A 21,148-nucleotide genomic window follows, 5' to 3' on the forward strand; every position below is an offset into this window, starting at 1 on the left:
TCCTTTGCTGCCAGAGTCAAAAACAAAAACAAATAACCTACAGACCAAAACTCAGAGAGAGGAAGAGGGAGAGAGTCCATATCTGTATGTATATTGAGGAAGAGGATTGGGGAATAATATTTTGTTCTCTAGAAGAAAACAAAGCCTTCCTTGACACTTAGCTTGGATATGCTCACTGTGGGTCCATCAACAAGAGGTGATGAGGAGCCGGGAAGACCAGGCAAGCCATCACATGGTGCTCTGATAGGCTTTCATTATGTCCCTCCATGAATCTCAAAGACTGATGCTCCAGAAGCTCTTCAGTAAGAAGCCATGCAATGTGAGAGGAATGACCAGCTCTAATGGGCTGGCTCTTTCCAGGGACACAATTACACCAGAAATTCTCAGTCCATCTTTATATCCATTCTCCACAGCCATGCTTCTGACGATCAGGGTTGAGGAGACTGGTCCAGATTTATGAAGCAAATTTCCTAACATCAGGAGATGGCAAAAATAAACCACATGGAAACATTAAGAAACCTGATGCGTTGAAAAGCATCTGTTTTTAAGTTTAATGGATTTGAGAGTCATCATCTGGCAGAAGTCATCATCTCAGGGCATAAAACAACTTGGAAGGATATTCCCATCTGTCATAGTCATCTGAGGCTCTAAGCTCTTGTGGTTAAGACATATTTTATTGTAAATTGGACAACAGATGAATTTTCTTTAAAAGACTGGTTACTAGAGAGCAAACCATAGCTTTAAAAGGACCTGTGCTGGGCATGGTGGTACATACCTATAATCTCAGAGATTCAGGAGGCTGAGGCAGGAGAATCATAAGTTCAAGGCCAACCTCATCGCAAAATAAAAAGGCTAGAGCTGGGGATGTGGCTCATCGGTAGAGTGTTTGCCCAGCACCACCAAACATAAAAATAAAAAGGCTGGGGATGAGCATGATGGCCCACACCTGTAATCCTAGAGACTCAGGAGGCTGAGGCAGGAGAATCACAAGTTGGAGTTCAGCCTCAGCAATTTAGCTGAGACTATCTCAAAAAGAAAAACAGACTGAGGATGTAGCTCAGTGTTAAGAGTGCCCTCGGTTCAATCCCCGGTATTGCAGTAAAATAAGTAAATAATTTAAATAAGACCTGTGCTTCTTCAGATAGTCCCAAACTACCAATAGTCCCTTACCATGATGTAGTTGAACTTCCATGGTTACTCCACAATTCAAGTAATAGTTGAACTTCATGTGCCTAAGCCAACATCCCAGTGATTTGTCATTTTTTCTACTTAATCCAGCAAAGTATATTGTACTTGGAGTTAATTATTTCAAAATTTTTCTTCAGACAGAATGATGTGAATCTTTTTATTTAATAGAAACATAACAATTGTACATATTTATGGGGTACCATGTGATGTTTCCATCATGCATACATCAGGGTAACAGCATCTCCATCATTGCAAACATTTATCATTTCTTTAGGAACATCCAAAAACACCCAATTTTGAAATATATACTAAATTGTTAACTGTAGAAAAGGGTGTTAATCTTAAGGTTGAAATCAACTACAGCAATTTTTTTTTCATTTTAATATATGTGGAGTATTGTTAAAGAAAGCAGAAATAGATTACCTGTGGTTCTCAGGCATTGAAGGTAGCATTCTGCAGAGGAGAGATAGCATTTATAATTAACCCCTGCGCATCCTTGGATAAACATCACTTCTTTGGAGAAGTAGGATCAGGCTTCCTTTCACTTCCCCAACATAATTCTACACTTTTTCTCCATCCTATTTGTTTGCTAATCGCAATCATTTAGTCAATCAAAAGACAAGATTTACTTGTCTTCTTTCTGTGAGACTTTTAAGATTCGTGAGGGAAGGGGCCACACCTGTCAGGTTTTCTGCTATTTTTCAGACACAAAGCCTGGAAGAGTTGATGGCTATATCTGAGTACGTGTTCACAAACTAACTCTATAAGAAGCACATGTCAGCTCCCTGAAGAACACGTAAGGAAGTCACTGAAGCGATCCTACAAAGGAGGGAGGGAATGAAGACATTTAACTCTCATCAAAATGTGCCCCACAGTTGGATACTTGGAAGGTGCATTTCAGAGACAGAGTCCCTGGATGTACCTAAGGCAGATATGAAAGAGAGGGAGGGAGAAAGGGATTGTGGAGGACTGACCCACTAATATAGGCGGGTGCTTTCAGAGTAAAATCTTATTATTAGAACTTAAATGGTGTTTTCTAATTATAGACTCAAACCTAAAATATCTTGAAAGGTCACTCTGTACTTCCCACTGCCTAATGCACACTGCATTCAAAACATCCCCAAAATAGGAATCTTAAAAAAAAAAAAAAAAAAGCCCAGAGAAGGAAGGTTGCACAACAGATTGAAAAGCCCTGTGTTCACAACCTCTGCTTTCTGCAGTTTTTCTATTAGGTCCTCTGTGGCTCAAACAACCCGTAAGCTGGTTCATTCCTCCAAGACACAAAGTTGTTATTGTCACAATCAAATTTCTAAAATCTTCAGAGTAAAAGTCATAAGAAATCATAAGAATGTCACATAATAGTGATCGTTAGATATTTTTAAAGTCTGTCAGGTTTGAAGGCAAATAAAAATGCCTTCAAACCTCCTTCAGTAAAAAAAAAAAAAAAAAAAAAAAAAAAGCCCCTTACACTTGCACATTGAAAGTCAGAAAGTAGTAACAAATATGAAGTAGTAAGCAAACAAATATGAAGTCATTTTCTTCATATATTAAATTTAAAAAAAAATTAAAATTACAAAACTGCTTTCCAGGACTACTATTAAATGCATTTCTTAGGTTTTTGTAAATCTAAGCATGTGAACAAAGATTTAGCTCTGAGCATATTCACCATGACATTGTTAAAAATAGAGAAAAAATTGAAAAAAAAAAAACTTTAAGTGTCTTAAGTGCAAGTGCAAGATATTGCTTAAATAAATTGTGGTAGACACAATGTAATTATGAAATACTCCTTCACCAGGTTCAGTGGGGAGGGATCACAAGTTCATGATATACTCATGGGTACAAAATAATGATACATATCTGACCCTATTTAACCTGTTATTTGAAAGTTGCATATGTAAGCATAAATGTTACTGAAAAAAATAATGCAAAATGTTAACAGGCAATAGACTCCTAGATGACTTATGTTTTTCTTATCTAGGTATTTACTTTTCTAAAATAAACATGGCTTGCTATCATAATTTAAAAGTAAAAGAGGGGCTGGGGCTGTAGCGCAGTGGTGAAACATTTGCCTTGCATGTGTGAGGCATGAGGTTTGATCATTAGCACCACACAAAAATAAATAAAGATACTGTGTGTTCATCTACAACTTAAAAAAAGTTTAAAAATTAAAAAAAGTAAAAGAGAAAAAAAGAGATTAAAATTCCCCCAATTTCCAAATATCAGCTACCATATTAAGTCTCTAAAAAGAATTTATTATGACAATCTCAAGGACTGTTTGGTATCCTATTTACTAAGGATAAAAAAAGCAAATATCATTTTTACTTGTGGTCATTATGTGTGTGGTGCGGGGTAAGCAAATAAAAATATTCAATCCTGGAATTTTATAAGTTTTCCTTTTAGCAAGATGCTATTTGTGGTGATGTACCGCCAAGTAGTAAAGAGGTCAGCCTCTTTGATTAAAAATAGCATAATTATATAGTTGATAAAATTAAAGCAAAATATACATATTTACTATGATTGCTACTCTGGCTCAGATAAAATCATGCCTTTGAAAACATAAAAGAAACTCCAAGTAAAAATAAAATGAGACACTTAAGGGACTTAGGACAGAAAGAAATTTGGGGCCTGAGGATATAGCTCAGTGGTAGAACTCTTATGTAGCAGGTGTGAGCCACTGAGTTTGATCCTCAGCACCACATTAAAAAAATAAAACTAAGTAAAATAAAAGTATTGTATCCACCTATAACTAATTTTTTTTTAATTTGGCCTGGATTGAGAGAAGTGGGTAACATCATAGAAGCTGCCCAAAAGGTTTTCCTTTGCCCAGGTGGAAAAAACAGAAGTTGGAGTGCATAATGAGTCCTCAGAGTAATGGAAGTATGATAAAACCACAAGGATCCTGTAGTGTGCATACCTAAGAAGGTTAAAAGAATGACAGAATGGGTGTACCTGAGAAACCTGCGAGATCTAATTGTGTGCTGAGCATCCAGGAAGGCAGTGTTCTTTCCATCCCCAGTCATGGGAGTCTCTTGGTAGAATGAACTGGAATTACTTACTTGGTAATTCATTTCCTCTATTTTTTTTTTTCCCTCTTTCCTTATCTTTTGTTGTCCTTGCTTGTGAGATTTCTAAGAGGGTGTTTGCTCTGGCTACCTCACTCATTATCAGCAGTTTGCTTGTCTTGTGAGAAACTGTCTTTCAAAAATGAACAATCTGTCCTTGTCAAAACTGTTATAAGGAGGCACTGGGTTTCCCCGTGCGCACCACACCCACCTCAGACCTCTGCACCCCACAAGTTTCCAACATTCCTTCCAAGCAATCCCAAAGCAAACTGCATATCAGCGTATTTATATAAACCCTTATCTCACAAAGCACAATCTTTCACATCATTCTTGAAGTCTCAGAGGAAGGATATATTAAGAAAACAAAATGGGAACCAAGAAATTAAGCCCTAGGGATCCAAAGAACTATGTGGTATTGAGATGAAAGAAACTCTTAAAGTACTAGGAATAGCTGGATAAAGGGGAAGGAGAAACAAGGAAGTGAAATGGGGGACACATTAGAAGTTTTTGCAACTGTATTTTGAGCAAGAGAGAGGAAGATGAAGCAAAGTGCCCAGTAGCCTAGAGAGACGACCGCATCTTGGGGGTGGGGCGGTGGACAGAAGTTCCCCACGTGGAAAGGGAGGGAGGCTCTGCTGGTGGAACTGAGGCACCACTCAAGTTCCAAAAGGTTGTCACAAAATGGGATGGTGCTGCTGACAAAGCAGATCCGTCTTCCACGTGCTTTTACCTTGAGCTTCTAAGTCACGCTGGGCCAGAGCCTACGACTCAGGTGGCAGAAGAGAAAGTGAACTGGGAACAGGCTTTAGTCACCTTGATCTCAGAATATGGCACCTTCAAGGGGCTGGGGTTGTGGCGCAGTGACAGAGCGCTTGCCTAGCATGTGTGAGGCCCTGGGTTTGATCCTCAGTACTACATAAAAATAAATAAATAGAGGTATTGTATTTATCTACAACTAAAATAAATAAATAAATAAAAAGAAAGAAAGAAAGAAAAAGAAGAAGAAAGAAAAGAATAAGGCTGAACACATGGAAAAAGCACTGAGGTCCCCCAACCACCTCCTTCAGTAACCCTGGGTTCACGTGTCTAAACCTTGCTGTTGAGAAAAGTGAAGAATTATTCATCTCTGCGAAAAGGTTAACAAAGAGAAAATAATCCCAGTTTCCCATGAAAGTTCTGAACAAGCAAACATGTATGCATGTGGGCTTTTTCAAGTGGGAATACACAGTATTATTATTTTTTTACTTTTTTTCCGTGTGTGTGTGTGTGTGTGTGTGTGTGTGTGTGTGTTTTGTAGCTGGGGACTGAACTGAGGGCTTGTGCGTGCTAGGCATAGGCTCTACCACTGAGCTACACCCCCCAGCCCTTTACTTGTTTTCCACGGCCCTTTGGTTAAACTGTAACCATGTATTACCTGGTCAGCCACCTTCTAATTGACAGCAGTGAGAAATTTGACAAAAACAAAAGGCAAATGGGGCTTCCTGGGCAAAAGAGCATGGGCAAAGAATATTTATTATAATTAGAAGACCTGATTTTAATCTGGATTCTGATATTACTGCAATCTTTAAAGATCACTTGAATTCTGTGATCCTCAGTGAATTCTACCTCAAGTGTATTCTTCATCCCTGTATCCCCACTACCTAGAAATTTGTAAGGTACATAATAGGTGCTCATCAAGCATTTGCTAAAGAAAACAAATGAACTTGTTGGATTAATAGTCTTTCAAATTTGTTCCAACTTTCTATAATGGTACTATTTAATACAACCACCATAAGCTACATGGAGCTACTTAAGTTAAATTCATTAAAATTAGAAATTCAGTTCCTTAGTTACTCCAGCCACACTTCAAGTGGTCAGTAGTCCCGTGTGTGTCACGGTAATGGACACTGCATAATTTGGGGGACATTCCATCACTGCAGGATGTTCTGAACAGGGCTGTCATAACAGTGCATGACTTTGGGCGAAAGGCAAAACCTTGTACCCACATGAAGAGGGGGCTCTCTAATTCAGGAGACTTTGTGAACCGTTTACAGAAGGAATGCAGGGAAACTCATGCAGGAATGAAGCATCGTTCTCTCAGAAAATCCGTCTGATTTTTAAAATATTTGCTTCTTCTGGTGGCGCACGCCTGTAATCTCAGCAACTCTGGAGGCTGAGACAGATGAAGACAAGTGTAAGGCCAGCCTGGGCAACTTGGTGAGACCCTGCCTCAAAATCAAAAATAAAATAAAAAGGGCTGAGGAATACAGATCACTGGTAAAGTATCCCTGGGTTCAAGCCCTAGGAGAACAACAACAACAAAGTATTGCTTCTCAGGATAGTTTCAACAAATTGTGTTGGGACAACTGGGCAACTACATACAAAAAACAAATAGAGGGGCTGGGCTTGTGGCTTGGAAGTAGAGCGCTTGCCTCGCATGTGTGAGGCACTGGGTTTGATCCTCAACACCTAAAAATAAATAAAATAAAGATATTGTGCCTATCTACAACTAAATAAATAAATAAAACAAATAGAGATACTGATTCAGAATATAACATGAGAAAATCTACTTGATCTTGGGTTCAGCAATAGATACATCTCCATCAAGCATAAGCCATGAGAGAAAAAACTAATAAGTTGGGCTTCATTAAAATTAAATACTACTCAAAAAAAATCAAATACTGCTCTACAAAATGCAGTTAAGAGAATGAAGACAAGTCACAGACATGGAGAAAATGTTTGCAAAACAGATATCTGATCAAGGACTTATATCCACAATACACATAGAACTCACAAAGCTTAAGAAACCAAGAACCCAATTAAAAAGTGAGCAAAAGAAGCTGGGGCTATAGCTCCATGGCAGAGCACTTGCCTAGCATGTGTGAGGCACTAGGTTCAAACCCTAGATCACATAAAAATAAACAAATAAAATAAAGGCATGCTGTCCATCTAAAACTACAAAACATTTTGAAAAAAAAAGTTAAATAAAAAGTGGGCAAAAGATCTAAACAGACACCCCAATGAGAAAGATATATAGATAACAAATTATCATAATAAAAGAGTTGAATACTATCTGTCACTAGGATGCTGTGATTTAAAACAATGAGATACCACTATATACAATAGCTAAAATCCGAAACACTAACACTCCCAAATGCTGTTAAGCATATGGAACTATAATTCAGTGCAGTGAAAATACAAAACAATACAAATTTGAACGACAGCTTGCCATTTGTTGCACAACTACATAGTCTTGTCAAGTGACAAGGCAATAGTTACTTCTCTGTATTTACCAAATGTCTTGAAAAATCAACAATCTGTAAAAAGAAAAAAAAAATGTTGACAACAATTTCATTCCTAACTGCTGAAAACTGGAGGCAGCCAAAATGTCCTTAAATAAGTAAAATTAATAAACTATGATGCATCATAATAAACTATCATGTATACAGATGATGATGACAATGATGATGATGATGATGATGATGATGATTGTGATTATACTAGGGATTGAGTCCAGGGGCACTAAACCACTGAACCACATCACTAGCCCTTTATTTATTTATTTATTTAGGTACCAGGGATAGAACTCAGGGACACTCAACCACTGAGCCACATTCCTGGCCCTATTTTGTATTTTTAGTTAGAGACAGTGTCTCACTAAGTTGTTTAGTGGCTTACATTTTGCTGAGGCTGGTTTTGAACTCTCGACCCTCCTGTCTCAGTCTCCTGAGCAGCTGGGATTACAGGTGTGCGCCAACCATGCCCAGCTTTATTTTTCATTTTTTTAATATTTATTTTTTAATTATAGGTGAACACAATACCTTTATTTTATTTTTATGTGGTGCTGAGGATCAAACCCAGTGCCCCTCCCATGGTAGGCGAGTGCTCTATCTCTGAGCCACAACCTCCACCCCCTTTATTTTTTATTTTTTTTATTTAGAGAAGGGTCTCACTAAGTTGCTGAGGCTGGCCTTGAACTTGTGATCTTCCTGAATCAGCCTCCTGGGTCGCTGGGATTACAGGCATATGTCATCATGCCAAGCTAGAATATCATTAAGTACAGAAAGAAAAGCTATCAAGCCACAAAAACCTGAGGAAACTCTAAATGCAAATTGATAAATGAAAGAAGCCAATCTGAAAAGGCTACATACTATAGGATTCCAACTAGGACATTCTGGACAAAGCAAAACTTTGGAGATAATAAACAAAGATCTGTGGTTGCCAAAGGATAAGGGAGGTTGGGATGAAAAAATGAAGGACAGAGATTTTTAGGACAGCATGATACTGCAGTGATAGACACATATCTTCAGACTTTTCAAAACCCATAATGTAAGAGTGAACTCTATTGTAAACCATGGACTTTGGTTAATAACAATGTATCATATTGTTTCATTAACTGTAACAAATGTAACCCACTAATGTGAGGGCACTGGCATGCAGGGGACACATAATATGGAAGCTGGTTTCTGCTCAGTTTTTCTGTAAACTTAAAACTGCTCTAAAAAGAAAAAAGCCTATTAATTTACAAAAATAGTACTTCTCAGAATTAGCTATAAACTCTCAGCAATAAAGACAGCAACATTTTTTTTCAAAATTAAAGCACTCCAAATACTGATTTAAGCTCTAAAGCAATACCGCAACATTATGAAAAAGCAGCCCCCAGTTACATGCCTTAAGAACAATGATAATCTGTTCAAACATAATCAAGGACTTAAATCTGCTTTATAATTCTAAAATGCTTACTAAGGCCTTCCTTGTAAACATACAGAGCATTCTGAATATGGTTCCATGACAAAACAATAGTAGTCAGGTTGCAACTCCAGCACTGACTTCTACAGGTTTTCATATTCAACATACAAGTTTATACTGAATACAGGCGCATGCCACTATAGCTATAATCCTGGCTACCTGGGAGGCTGAGGCATGAGGATCACAGGTTCAAGGCCAGCCTGAGCATGCTGGCTAAACCAAGTATTCAAATTAAAAAAAAAAAAATAGGGCTAGTGATGTCACTCAGTGGTAGAGCACTTGCCTAGCAAGGGTAAAACCCTGGGTTCAATGTCCAGCACCACAAAACAAAACAAAAAAGGGAAAGAAAAAAAGAAAATGAAAAAAAAAAAAAAAAAAACGGTTGTGGTTTTAGCTCAATGGTAGAGTTCTTGTCTAGCATGCACAAGGTCCTGGGTTCAATCCCCAGGGTCTCACACACACACACACACACACACACACACACACTGAAAAGGCTACATACTATAGGATTCCAACTAGGACACAAATTCGTTAAGATGCTACTTAGTACAGCAAATGGCAGGACCCCTCTTAAGCAGCCCTGCTAAAATGAAAACTCTTTTCAGTGTGTAGCATAAGCCCATATGGGGGAGGGGTAGCACAAATACAAAGTGTGCACTTGCAAAATTATACCTTCCTGAAACCAAACCCAGGAAGACTTGCTTTGCTTCCAAAATGACATTTTTAGGACATCCCTTAAAATCATTCTTGGAATCCTTTTTGGTTCATAAGTTTGATGATGGGGTGTTTAATGCTGTTGTGTGAAATATGTTTCCCTCTAAACTTTGTTATGACTTCAGTAATTACTTGTCTTGTGGGGGAAAAAAAACAACAAGAATATTCTTGATTCACATTAAAGGACCCCTTAATTTAAGAGTTTCTTAGCTGCTTGCCTCAAGGAATCATGCTACCAAACAGGGCTCCTTTCTTGTAAACCCTCTCCTGCAGGAGGGCTTTCTTGCATTTTGGCTTGCTGGTTCCCATCAGGTCCACTGTAACCATGCTCACTTGGAGGCTGTGGACTATGTTGGCAATGCAGGAGAACAGGGTGCAACAACACTGAATGAAATAATGACCATATACACTCCCCTTCCTCCCTGCCAGATCAGAGGCTCCTGGAATACAGGACAGTCACTCTCTCTTTGGAGCATTTCCTATTTTCACTACCAAAGCCCGACTGTTCTCAAAGGCTCAGAAAAGGGAGTTTCTTCTAACCTAGACCTCCTAAGCACCTTGCAGATTGTCACAAACACCACTGGCCTTGTCCTGTGGCCCCAGGGACAGACTCCCTAGGGAGTCACAATAGGCGCTCACTGGCTGGGAGCCTCTTGCCTCACTTCTCCAGAGGGGTTCCCCTTCCTGGCTCAGCAAAGCTGCTAGAGCATGTAAGAGTTCTGGCTTGTTCCTGACTTGAGGGGACAGGGAGAAAGACTTCCCTTCCTCTTTTCTAGGAGAATCAAAATCACTGTCACAACTGCTTATTCGCTTTGTCCCCCAGCTATGGGGAGGAAAGAACAGATGGTCCAGTCTCCATCAGAAACCAAAACCAATGGCTACACAAATTAGCAACCGAAAGAAATGTAATTACTTAATCTTTGTTTGACTGTAGCTAGGTTCCATTTAAAAAGGAGCTATTTGAAGAGATGGACTGAGTGTCATTTCTTTGGATCATTTCAGTATATAAAACTGCATCCTGCTAAGAGCAGACATTCATAGAAAAAAATCTTTTTTAATAACATAACCACTTTGGCCACTCTACCTGGCCAAATCCAAGTTGATTTTTAAGAGGTATTTTAAGCACCTCTTGAAAACTGACAGTGTCTTCATAGTTCACACGATACATACTTGCCAGTAAGACAAAAATGGGACCACAGAAATAACAGCCACAAACCCAAAGATATTTTTTTCTACTATTTTCAAAATTCCACGTAATTATTTTACTGTGATTTTAAATACAAACATCTCAAAGGACTTCCTGAGAGTTTCTGTCAATTATATCTACAATTTAGAATTACATAGGGAACCTGGTTGGTCTCCCTTCACAAAACAGTATTCCAAGCAACGCAGGATGAACTTCCTCTTTAGCACTAACCCACAGGATGTGAGGTCTCTGAGTCTTCCCAGTGAGTGTACCCTCAGGATGAAGGTTGGCTTGAGGACTGACCGCAGTACTCCGACCCCAATCTCCCGTTGCCATGACAGCCTCAGCTAACTCTGCTTCTCCTTGTTGACAAGCACATCCATGGCAATTCACAGCTGACACTGCACTACCTCTGCTACTTCTGCTTCCAAACACAGTGTCAGGAAACTATTAGTAACACTATGGTTTATAAAGTAACAATAAGGCCAGCTCATCAGGCAGCTAGCTGTATTTGTTAACTCCTAGATATGGATAAGGAGTCCATCCAGACTCTCTTTAGAAGATAATCAACTCTTACTTGAATGAATAAAAATGTTTTTGAGGACAAATAATTTTTAAAGAAGCATTTTGTCAAAATGTCTTTCAAGTTTCATGCTGAAAGGATCAAAGGGCTCTTAGAATTCAAACACAGCTAATTAATCACCCGAATAAAAATAAATATGTATCCAAACCTAAGATGGTTTGACAAGTAGCATTCTAGTAAAAGCAAGGTTCAAGTACACCATGTAAGATAAAAAATTCAGCCTTCTTCAGTGATGACAGCAAAGAGGGCCGAAGCTCAAGTGCCTGTACAAACAGAGCAAGGAGAACAGAAAAGAAACTCAGGGACCAGTACTACCCATTACCTTCTGTTTGTCTTTCCCACGAAACCACTCAGAACAACACTTCTCAACCCCATCCTTCTGCATGTAAGTTTCCTAATTTTCCTGCTCTTTGCTCACCTATTAAAGGCAATTTACATTTCAAGAAGGAAACCAAAACAACCAAAAGAAAGATTTTTAAAAAGAGAGGAAAGTGGGGCTGGATTACATTACAGGATAAAGAGTCTTAAAGTGGGAAAAAAAGAAAAGCAAGGTCTACATATGACTAGTGGCCCATGAAGAAATAATAAAGTAATAACTACAAAAGTTTGAGGTCTGCTTGGTAGAATGAGCCTACCCTCAACAATCATGGAGATACAACTGGAAATGACAAGAGGTCATTAAGACGGGTGGGTATATCTTAGTTTCCATGACTATCCACCCGGACAATTAGAACTAGGTTGATCCACATTTCTCTCTCACTTGCTTTAACACACAGAAACAGATATAGAGAAAGGACCCTGGGCTATAGCTTCCTTCTCTTTATTTCAAGTACACTCCCTGCATTCTGCTAATATATACTACCTGAATTATCCTCCATGAATCTATATCTTTTAGACATGTATAATTTCAATTCAATGACAGAAGAGTCCCAATGACCATCCAACCTTAATTTGCTTCCCTTAAAAAGTTACTAGTTGCCCATATTTTAAGTTCAAGTTTCTTCTCTCTTCATATTAACATCATCTACGGAGACAAATGCTATGCTAACTTTGAGATGCAGAACTGATCATCAGATTCTTCCTCTTCATTCCTGTGAGTAGCACTTCTGTCACCATCTCCATCACTCTGTGCCATTAGAGTACTGAAGAGTCTGCCAAGCTAATTAATCACAACTTTCCACACATCCAAATCCTTGGGCTGCAGAATAAGACCTGAATTCCTCCTCTTGATATATTCCACATCTTCCTGCCTATGGTCCTTACCAAGACAGCCCTGGAAATAGCACTACGCTGGATTAAAAAAACTAGTTAATTCCACCTTTCCTAATAATCTTGGTTTTGCACCTACACATAAAGAAGTTAGACTCACTAGGCCATCTAAGAATTTTCAAGCTCTTAACTTCCAACCTTTTCATTCTACCATCCCCAGCTTCATGAAAATTTTTTTAAAAATGCCATAGTAAGTTGAATCTACTAATGTTGTACCTGCTATATCTGGTCTGTGTCGGGAAATTTGTACAATCCATTTGAAGATCCAAGGACACTAGGCTAAACTCAGCGAAAGTCCACTTCTCACTGTCCCCAAATGAGCCCTCAATAGGGTATTTTGATAGACCATGGATTCTCAATAGGGGTATCTTAGTTTTGCTTTCTGTTGCTATACAGAATACTTGAGATTGGGTTATTTATAAGGAAAAGAGGTTTATTTGACATATGATTTTGAAAGCTGGTAAGTTCAAGATCAGGTGGTCACATCTGGTGAAAGGCTTCTTGCTGGTGGGGACTCCCTGCAGACTGGCAAGAGGAGTGTAAGCATGCCAGAGAGGTTTTTGCAACAAAGCTACCCCCTGTATAATCAATGAACCCATCAGTCCATAAAAGGATTTAATTGAGTCACAAGGGACAGACACTCATGATCCAATCACATCCTAAAGATCCCATCCCATTTGGTCCCACCTCTAAGTACCTGGCACTGGGGATTAAATTTCAACATGAGTTTTGGGTGAAAACACTGTGATCAAAAGGTGAAAATTTGGTTTGTGATTCTTCAAAGGGCATTCAAATTTCACAGGATTAGGAAATTAGTTAGGAAAACCTATCTAACAAGCTTCCTTAGAAAAGTGGTATTAGTAGAAAAAAAAAAAAAGAGAGAGAGAAAGATAGTGATAGAGGAACCCAGAGAGGGGCTCAACTTTGCTGAGTTGGTTAAATCATCCCAAATTTCCAAGCCTGAGTCTCAGCTTGATATTCACAGGGCTTTTTGTTTTAGCAACTACAAATAAACAGCATCTTGTTTTTTTTTTTTTTTTTTTAATTTTTTTTTGGGGGGGTTGGAAAGAATATAAATATTTTGAAATGAAAGACTGTCCATCGAAATGGCATTTTTGACTCCTCAGGATGTTCAAGTTCTAAAAGATCTTTCCTATCCCTGTGGCTGTTTTTCTGTCATCAAGTGCGTGAATAATGGAACTGCTAATAGAGAGATGAAGCAATGAACAAACCCATTCCACATTTATGAGGGGAAAAAAATCTGCATCAAGAGATGAACATATGTATTAGGGAGAGAAAAAATCAAACATGAGATATGGGAAAGTTCTTTCAAATAAAAATAGCCAGTGTTTGTACAATATTCCTCCCCGCCCCCATCAAAAAAAAAAAAATCCCCTGCCTATTTAGGAGGAGGTAGGTCAAGAACTACTCCAGTGAAATGAATATTAGTGAAAATACAGCATGGGGAACTAACTCAGAGCTGTCTTTATCAAAAGAATCTTTTGACTTGCTTATAAGAACAAAAAGAAATATCTTCCTGCAGTACCATGACATCTGATCAAAATCTAGAAGCTTAGTTGGAAAAAGTAAAAGAAAAAAAAGTGTCTGTGTCATGTGTAAAGTTATGTGAATTAACACAAAAATACATAAATTACTTCATTCCCTCAATTTTTTTATTAAATGTAGTCTTTAATTAGGGTGGCCATATATTTTAATGTCTAAAGTAGGCCAGTTGTGAAAGAGCCTTTAACATCCAATCTCTTAGACTGGGTTGGCCTGGACCAACCAGGACATGGGATCACCTTAATCGGGGAAAACTGCAAGAATTCAAGAAGTGGAAATCAGATGGAATAATATGCAAATGTGTCAACTTTATAAAGTTGAGTTTTTAAAAAAGGTTTGAAGAGATGAATTTTAAAAAAATGATGTCCACAAAAGATTTTCTCCAAATGGGGCAACATTCTATTAAACAAAGGATGAAAATTAAAGAATAAACAGAAAAGTATTCAAATAGGGAAATAAGCTCCAGTAACATCATAATCTTCAATTAATATTTTCTTTAAGAAAGGCAATCTTGCCAGGCATAGTAGTACACGCCTATAATCCCAGTGGCTTGGGAGGCTGAGCCAGGAAGATCTCAAGTTCAAAGCCAGGCTCAGCCAAAAGTGAGGCACTAAGCAACTCAGTGAGACCCTATCTCTAAATAAAATACAAAATAGGGCTGAGGATGTGGCTCAGTGGTCAAGTTCCCTGAGTTTAATCCCTAGAACCAAAAGAAAAAAAGAAAAACAAGAAAGGCAATCTTTTCTAAAGACACAAGCAAACTTCATATAAATGCTTCCATACCACTGTCTCCAGCAGGATTGATTATTTTTGTTAGTAGGAAACAGTTGCAGGAAAACAAGATTTATATTCTCCTGTCGCTTCTACCCCTCCACCTAAAGGAACAGCCTCCATGAGCAAGGAGCTTACTATCTCCACAGCCACTGGTATAATGAGAGCAGGATAATGAAGTAAAAAAAAAAAAAATGGTGGAAGTAGAGTAGAAGAAAAGACACTTCCACACTACCACGGTGGCAAAATAACTATCAAAAGAGAGAGAGAGAAAAAAAAAGGGGAGCCAGGTATGGTGGTGCAGGCCCTTTAATTTCAGCTGCTCAGAAAACTGAAGCAGGAGGTTCAAAAGTTCAAGGTCAGCCTGAATAATTTAGTGAATAAAAAATAAAAAGGCTGGGCATGCTCACTGGTAGAGCACCAAGCATGTGGTACAGCCAAGCATGCACATGGCGCTGGGCTCAATCCCCTGTACCGCAAAACAACAAAAGCAATAATGGCAAAGGAAAATTTGCTAGGAAGAACCCTTTTGAAGGCACCGCAGTCAATTGCCACCCCACCAATAGACACCAAACTTTCTAGGGCTTCAAGACACTCGAGTGTACAATGGAGCAAAAAAGTTTCAAAAATGGTGAAGTGAATGGAGAAGATGTAGAGATGAGTCCACCCAAGGGATTCAGAGATAAAGCAGAGATTTCTGAAAATAATCAAATGATTTCCACAGGTATTCCTAATGGACTTGTAAGCAGGTACAGAGTACAAATGAGATACCCAAAAGAGAAAACTCAAGCTAAGCAAGCTTCACTGGCTTGGTAGAGGAGAGAGGGGGATGGTGGAGGAGGAGGCATGGAATCCTGGGCCAAAGACATCCCAGACCCAGAGGAGGCAGTGGCTGCCAAGGCAGGTGGAGGGTGGGAGGAGGGCAGCAGTCTGACTGGGAAATGGGAAAGTCCTACCCTGCCTTTGCCTCTGCCCAAAAGAACACAATGGGAGATAATACAAGTAAAAATGTAGTGTTCAAGAATTTTCCAGGGGCTGGGGCTGGGGCTGTAGCTCCATGGCAGAACGCTTACCTAGCACATATGAGGCACTGGGTTTGATTCTCAGCACCACAAAAAAAATAAAAACAGATAAAATAAAGGCATACTGTCCATCTACAACTACCAAAAAAAAAAAAAAAGAATATTCAAGGGTGCTAGTGTGTAGCTTAGTGGTGGAACACTTTCCTAGCATGTGTCAGGCCCTGGGTTCAATTCCCATCACCGCCATTAAATAAAAAAAGAAGAAGAATATTCAGCTCATTAATCCAGCAAATATGTATTGAATATCTGCACCATGCTAAGAAATACAAACCTCTTCCACACATTGCTAAACCCAACAAACTCTGTGTTCTCATCATATTCAACTCCTGAAGAACTTAACAACAGAACTGATGTGATGACTTCAAACTCTTCATTTGGCATCTAGAACATGGCTCTTCTGTCCCCTAACTCACTGACAACTCCTTCCCCTTAATTCACTTTGCTATTCCTCAAAGCTTCACTGCCTACAAAATCTCCCTAGGTGTTCCAGATGTCTCATGACTTCATTATGTACCATTTCTATGTTGTCCCTGTCCCTGCTCTCAGCCACACATGCAAGTCACAATCACAACTGGCTAGGTGACATGTCTTCATGGGGATGACTAAAGAGCAACTCAAACTAACCAACCGCTAAACCATAACTCCATTCTTTACAACTCGCTCCCCCACCAAAACTAGAAAAAATGCCTGATTTCTCCTACTCTCTGTCACACATGTCATACATATTACCCTAAATCCCTGAAACTCCCAAACCTATCCACCATCTTCCATCTCTAATGTCATCAACTTACTTGGAGCTGCATCACAGAATGTTGCTACGGCTTCCTAAAGGATCTCCTGTCTTTACTCTTACCCACTTCTAGCCCACTCTCTGCCCAGCAGCCAGAGGACTGCTATTACAATGTAAACCAGATCATGCCCTTCTTATAACACTTCATAATGCCTTCTCATGGCATTTGTAATGAGATTTAGACCCCTTACAAAGTATGCAAGCCCTACCCATCCTGGACCTGCTAGCCAAGCCACATCTATCTCTCACCTATCCTGCTGCTCATCTGCTGAAGCTAGACCAGACTTCCCACTCCTTGTAAAAATAAGCTCTTTCTCTGGTGCACATGGTGTGTCCTCTGCCGAGTGTTCTCATCCTTCAAAATCTCAGTGCAAATCTCTCTCCCTGACTGCGCCACAGTTGGCAGCCCCAGTCTCTCTCTACTTCAAGGAACTAGTCCCAATCTAAATTTACATACTGATGAGTTTTCCTTGCATATCATCCTGGCATTCTTCCTTTCTTTAGCATCTTTGCCTCTCTTCACACACATATTCATACAATCTCCATTAAAGAAAACTTGAGTGTTGTTCACTGCTGAATCCCCAGATCAAAAATGTCTAGTATATAGCATGTGCTCAACCGACATTGTATGGAATGCACCGATCAATTTCCCTAGGAACTGAGGAAGGATGTACCTCAGCCACCTGTGTACAAGTATCTGCTAAAGTCAATACATTTATGGATTCCAAGGCAACCTGTCCAGAGAACCTGGGGAGAACAGCAGCTTACCTGATGGCTGGGGAATTGTCAGCTATGAAACCCTTCCTTTGTACCCCCAACCCCGCACAGAACTGTATGGTCTCCCTCATCTTCCCCCCTGCCCCATCCCTGCTCTGAATCTATTGTGCTGGTGTCTTCTTACATTCCAATGGTTTCTGTTCCAGGCAGACTGATATTTGATATCAAGTAATGATTTCTCTGATCCAGGTTTTACAGTGGCCTTGATTCCTAAACTGTCGCAATAAACATCTGAACAAGAGCACTAATGAGTAAACATCATGTCACATATAAACAGGGCAATGGCAGGGTGAAGGCGGCAGTAGATAACAGGTGGACGACCAAGTGCCAGAGGAGTAGATGTCGTGAAGCCCTAGGGCTGAGACTGGTGCAGACAGGAAGGCATAGGAGCCGGCATCTTTCCTAGACCCACAAATCTAATAATCCAGGTTTTTGTTTACAGGCCAAGGCATGTCTGGCCTTGAAATTCACAAATTCAAGCAACTGATAACCTTAGAGAAATATCTCAGCGCACTCTTTGGTCAGTTCAGTCATACTGGCAAAAGGTACCAGAACCAGTTTTTCTTTTTCTTTCTTTCTTTCTTTCTTTCTTCATTTTTCCCCCCTGCAGTTCTGGGGATTAAGCCTAGGGTCTCACATATGCTAGGTGAGACCACTGAGCAACATCCTCAGCACTTTTTTTTTTCCCTTTGGTACCTGGGCTTGAACTCAGGGGGACTCAACCACTGAGCCACATCTCCAGCCCTTTACGGCCTCAGCCTCCAGAGCGGCTGGGATTACAGGCATGCACCACTGTCCCTGGCTCCCCACGCACTTTTTATTTTTTATTTTGAAACAGGGATCTTGCTAAATTGCCCGGGCTGGCTTTGAACTTGAGCTTCTCCTGCCTCAGCCTTCCCCATAGCTGGGATGACAAGTGAGCACCACTGCCTCCAGCTCTGAGCCGCTCCACGGTAGAACATGGGTTTTGAACTACAATTCACCAAAGTCATTCAAGAGCAACTGCTATGGTTTGAGTGGGTCCCCGAAACCTTCATGTGCAAGAAGCCTGTTCCCAGTGTGGGTTGAAATGTGGTAGAATCTTTAAGATGCAAGGCCTTCTAGAAGGTAATTTAGCAGGCATTGCCTTCAGAAGGAACCAATGCCATCTTTGGGAGTGGGTTAGGTCTCTTGGGACTGAATTAGTTACAGAAAGAGCAGTTGCCAAGTGAGGCCACCCTACATTTGGTCTCTTGTGTATGCACTGTTTGTCACTCTCACAGGTGCTCCTGCCCTGTGATAACCACCCATCATGCTGTCACACAGCATGAAGCCCTCATAAGGTACCAATGCTAGCACTATTCTTTTGAATCTCCAGAGCTGTGCGTTAAATAGGCCTCTTTTCTTCCTAATGTACCCAGCCTCAGGTAGTTTGTTATAGAAACACAAAATGGACTAAGATAGCAGCCATTAACAGATTTTCTTCAGATACATGTGGGATAAATTGGTCTGAACTATACTGCCCAATACAACAGCTGCTAATCATAAGTTGCTATTGAGCACTTGAGATGCTGACAATCTGAAGAGATGTGCTATTAAATGTAGAGTACATATGAGATTTCAAATGCAGAAAAAATGTAGAAATTTCAAGAATTTTTATATTGATAACATTAAATATGATAATTTGATGTATTAAATTAAATGTATTAAATCAATTTCACCTGTTTCTTTTTACTTTTTGCAATGTCGCTGTTGGAAAACTCAAGTTACATATGTAACCACCATGGGAGGCTCATATCTTATTTTCACTGGACAGCACTGGGTTCTCAGGGGAGGGTTACCTCCTGAGCGCAGGTTAGCACAATGATCTAGAGTCTGGTGTTTTCAAGTCCAGAAAGTATTTCATTAGTTCGCCCAGGAGAAATAAGCTCTGGAGCTCTGGTTCACATTAACAAAAGATCCAACAGAGAACATCATCGATTAATTTCTCAGTGATGGGAAACAGAACAGATACCCTTCTGGTCTCAGTGAAGGTTAATTACTTGGCCACTTACATAGTGAAGGCATCCTTATTCCACTACAAAGATGCTATGGTTTAGATGTTACATGTCCCCCAAACACTCAGTATTAAAGGCTTGGTCCCAGAGTGGTGCCACTAGGAGGTGGCAGGAGCTTTGCTCAGAGGATTTAGTGGGAAGTCCTAAGGTCATTGGAGTCTTTCCCTTGAGGGGGACTATGAGACCCTGGACCCCCTCCTCTCCATTGCTTCCTGCCATAAGGTAAGTACTTTTATTCCACCAAATGCTCTTACCATGATGTGGGTCTTACTATAGGCCCAAAGCAATAGGGCCAACCAATCAGAAATGAAACCTCTGGAACTGTGAACCAAAACAAACCTTTTCTCTTTATAAATGGATAATCTTGGGTATTTTGTTATGGTAATACAGGAACTAGAAGGGAAGAGCAAATTATTAACTAGGAGTGGCTTAATGAAGACAAAATGCATGTAAATGAGTCAGTCCTACAGAGCACTGTACCCTTAACAAGAGCACAGGACATATGTATATCAGAGAACTGAGGACCTTTTCCAAAAGCATTTTAGAACACACAGCAAGACTTCACTTACATCAGGTTTTCTCCAAACCTTTTGATAAGAGGAAATAATCAATCTATCTTCTATACACAGGCACGCATGCACACATACACACATGTGTATCCCCTAGTCTAACAAAGAAACTCAAAATCTACAAAGAATACATTTAAAAGAACTGTAAATATGAAAATAATCTCTCTACAGTTTTTGAGTTTCCAGAATCACCCAGCTAATTTTCCACCTATGTTTCTTAAAAAGTACAGTATTGTACTATCCTCTGAGTTCATTTGTCTCTCCTTTTTTTTTTTTTTTTTTTTTTTTTTTTAAACTGGGTGTTTAACCCAGGGGTTCTCTACCACTGAGCAATACATTAGCCTTTTTTTTTTTTTTTTTCCTTGAGACAGGACCTCACTAAGTTGCTGAGGCTGGCTTCAAACTTTCAATCCTCCTGTCCCATCCTCCCAAGTTGCTAGGAGTACAGGCATGTACCACTACACCTGGCTCACCTTCCTCTTTCAAAGCCAACAATGGACACTGGAGTTTTTCTAAGGATGCCAGTTCTCGTGTCCTAACCTGCTTCCCTTTTTCACTTACATTGTGTCTACACTGGACCCACCCAGATGACTATAAGGATGGCCCTTAGAAGGGCCTTAGCCTAAATAACTCCATTTTAAAATAAAACTGCAGTCCCCACCAGGCACGCCTATGGAGCCTTCCAACATGGTCATCAGGCATAGCCTGATAAAATAAGTCGCTCTCCACAACCCTGATAAAACTCAGAGGGAAGTCTCTGTCATTTGCCTTCTCCCTGATAAATGCAGAGGCGAGAGATCAGGCAGAAACCACCAGACCAGATGTCCTGA

At 39.8% G+C, this 21,148-nt stretch overlaps 1 protein-coding gene and 1 non-coding gene across 2 annotated transcripts in view; one reads left to right on the forward strand and one right to left on the reverse strand.

Moving 5' to 3' along the window:
* Sgms2 (sphingomyelin synthase 2) overlaps positions 1 to 21,148 on the reverse strand; it is an 82,479-nt gene that overhangs the window by 51,372 nt on the left and 9,959 nt on the right. The gene's annotated exons all lie outside the window — the stretch shown is intronic.
* On the forward strand, positions 9,731 to 9,834 carry LOC143406606 (small nucleolar RNA U13). Its single transcript, XR_013092246.1, has one exon. It is a non-coding gene; the product is annotated as a small nucleolar RNA U13 (small nucleolar RNA).

This window comes from Callospermophilus lateralis, chromosome 8 (assembly GCF_048772815.1).
Source record: "Callospermophilus lateralis isolate mCalLat2 chromosome 8, mCalLat2.hap1, whole genome shotgun sequence".
Lineage (NCBI taxonomy): Eukaryota > Metazoa > Chordata > Mammalia > Rodentia > Sciuridae > Callospermophilus > Callospermophilus lateralis.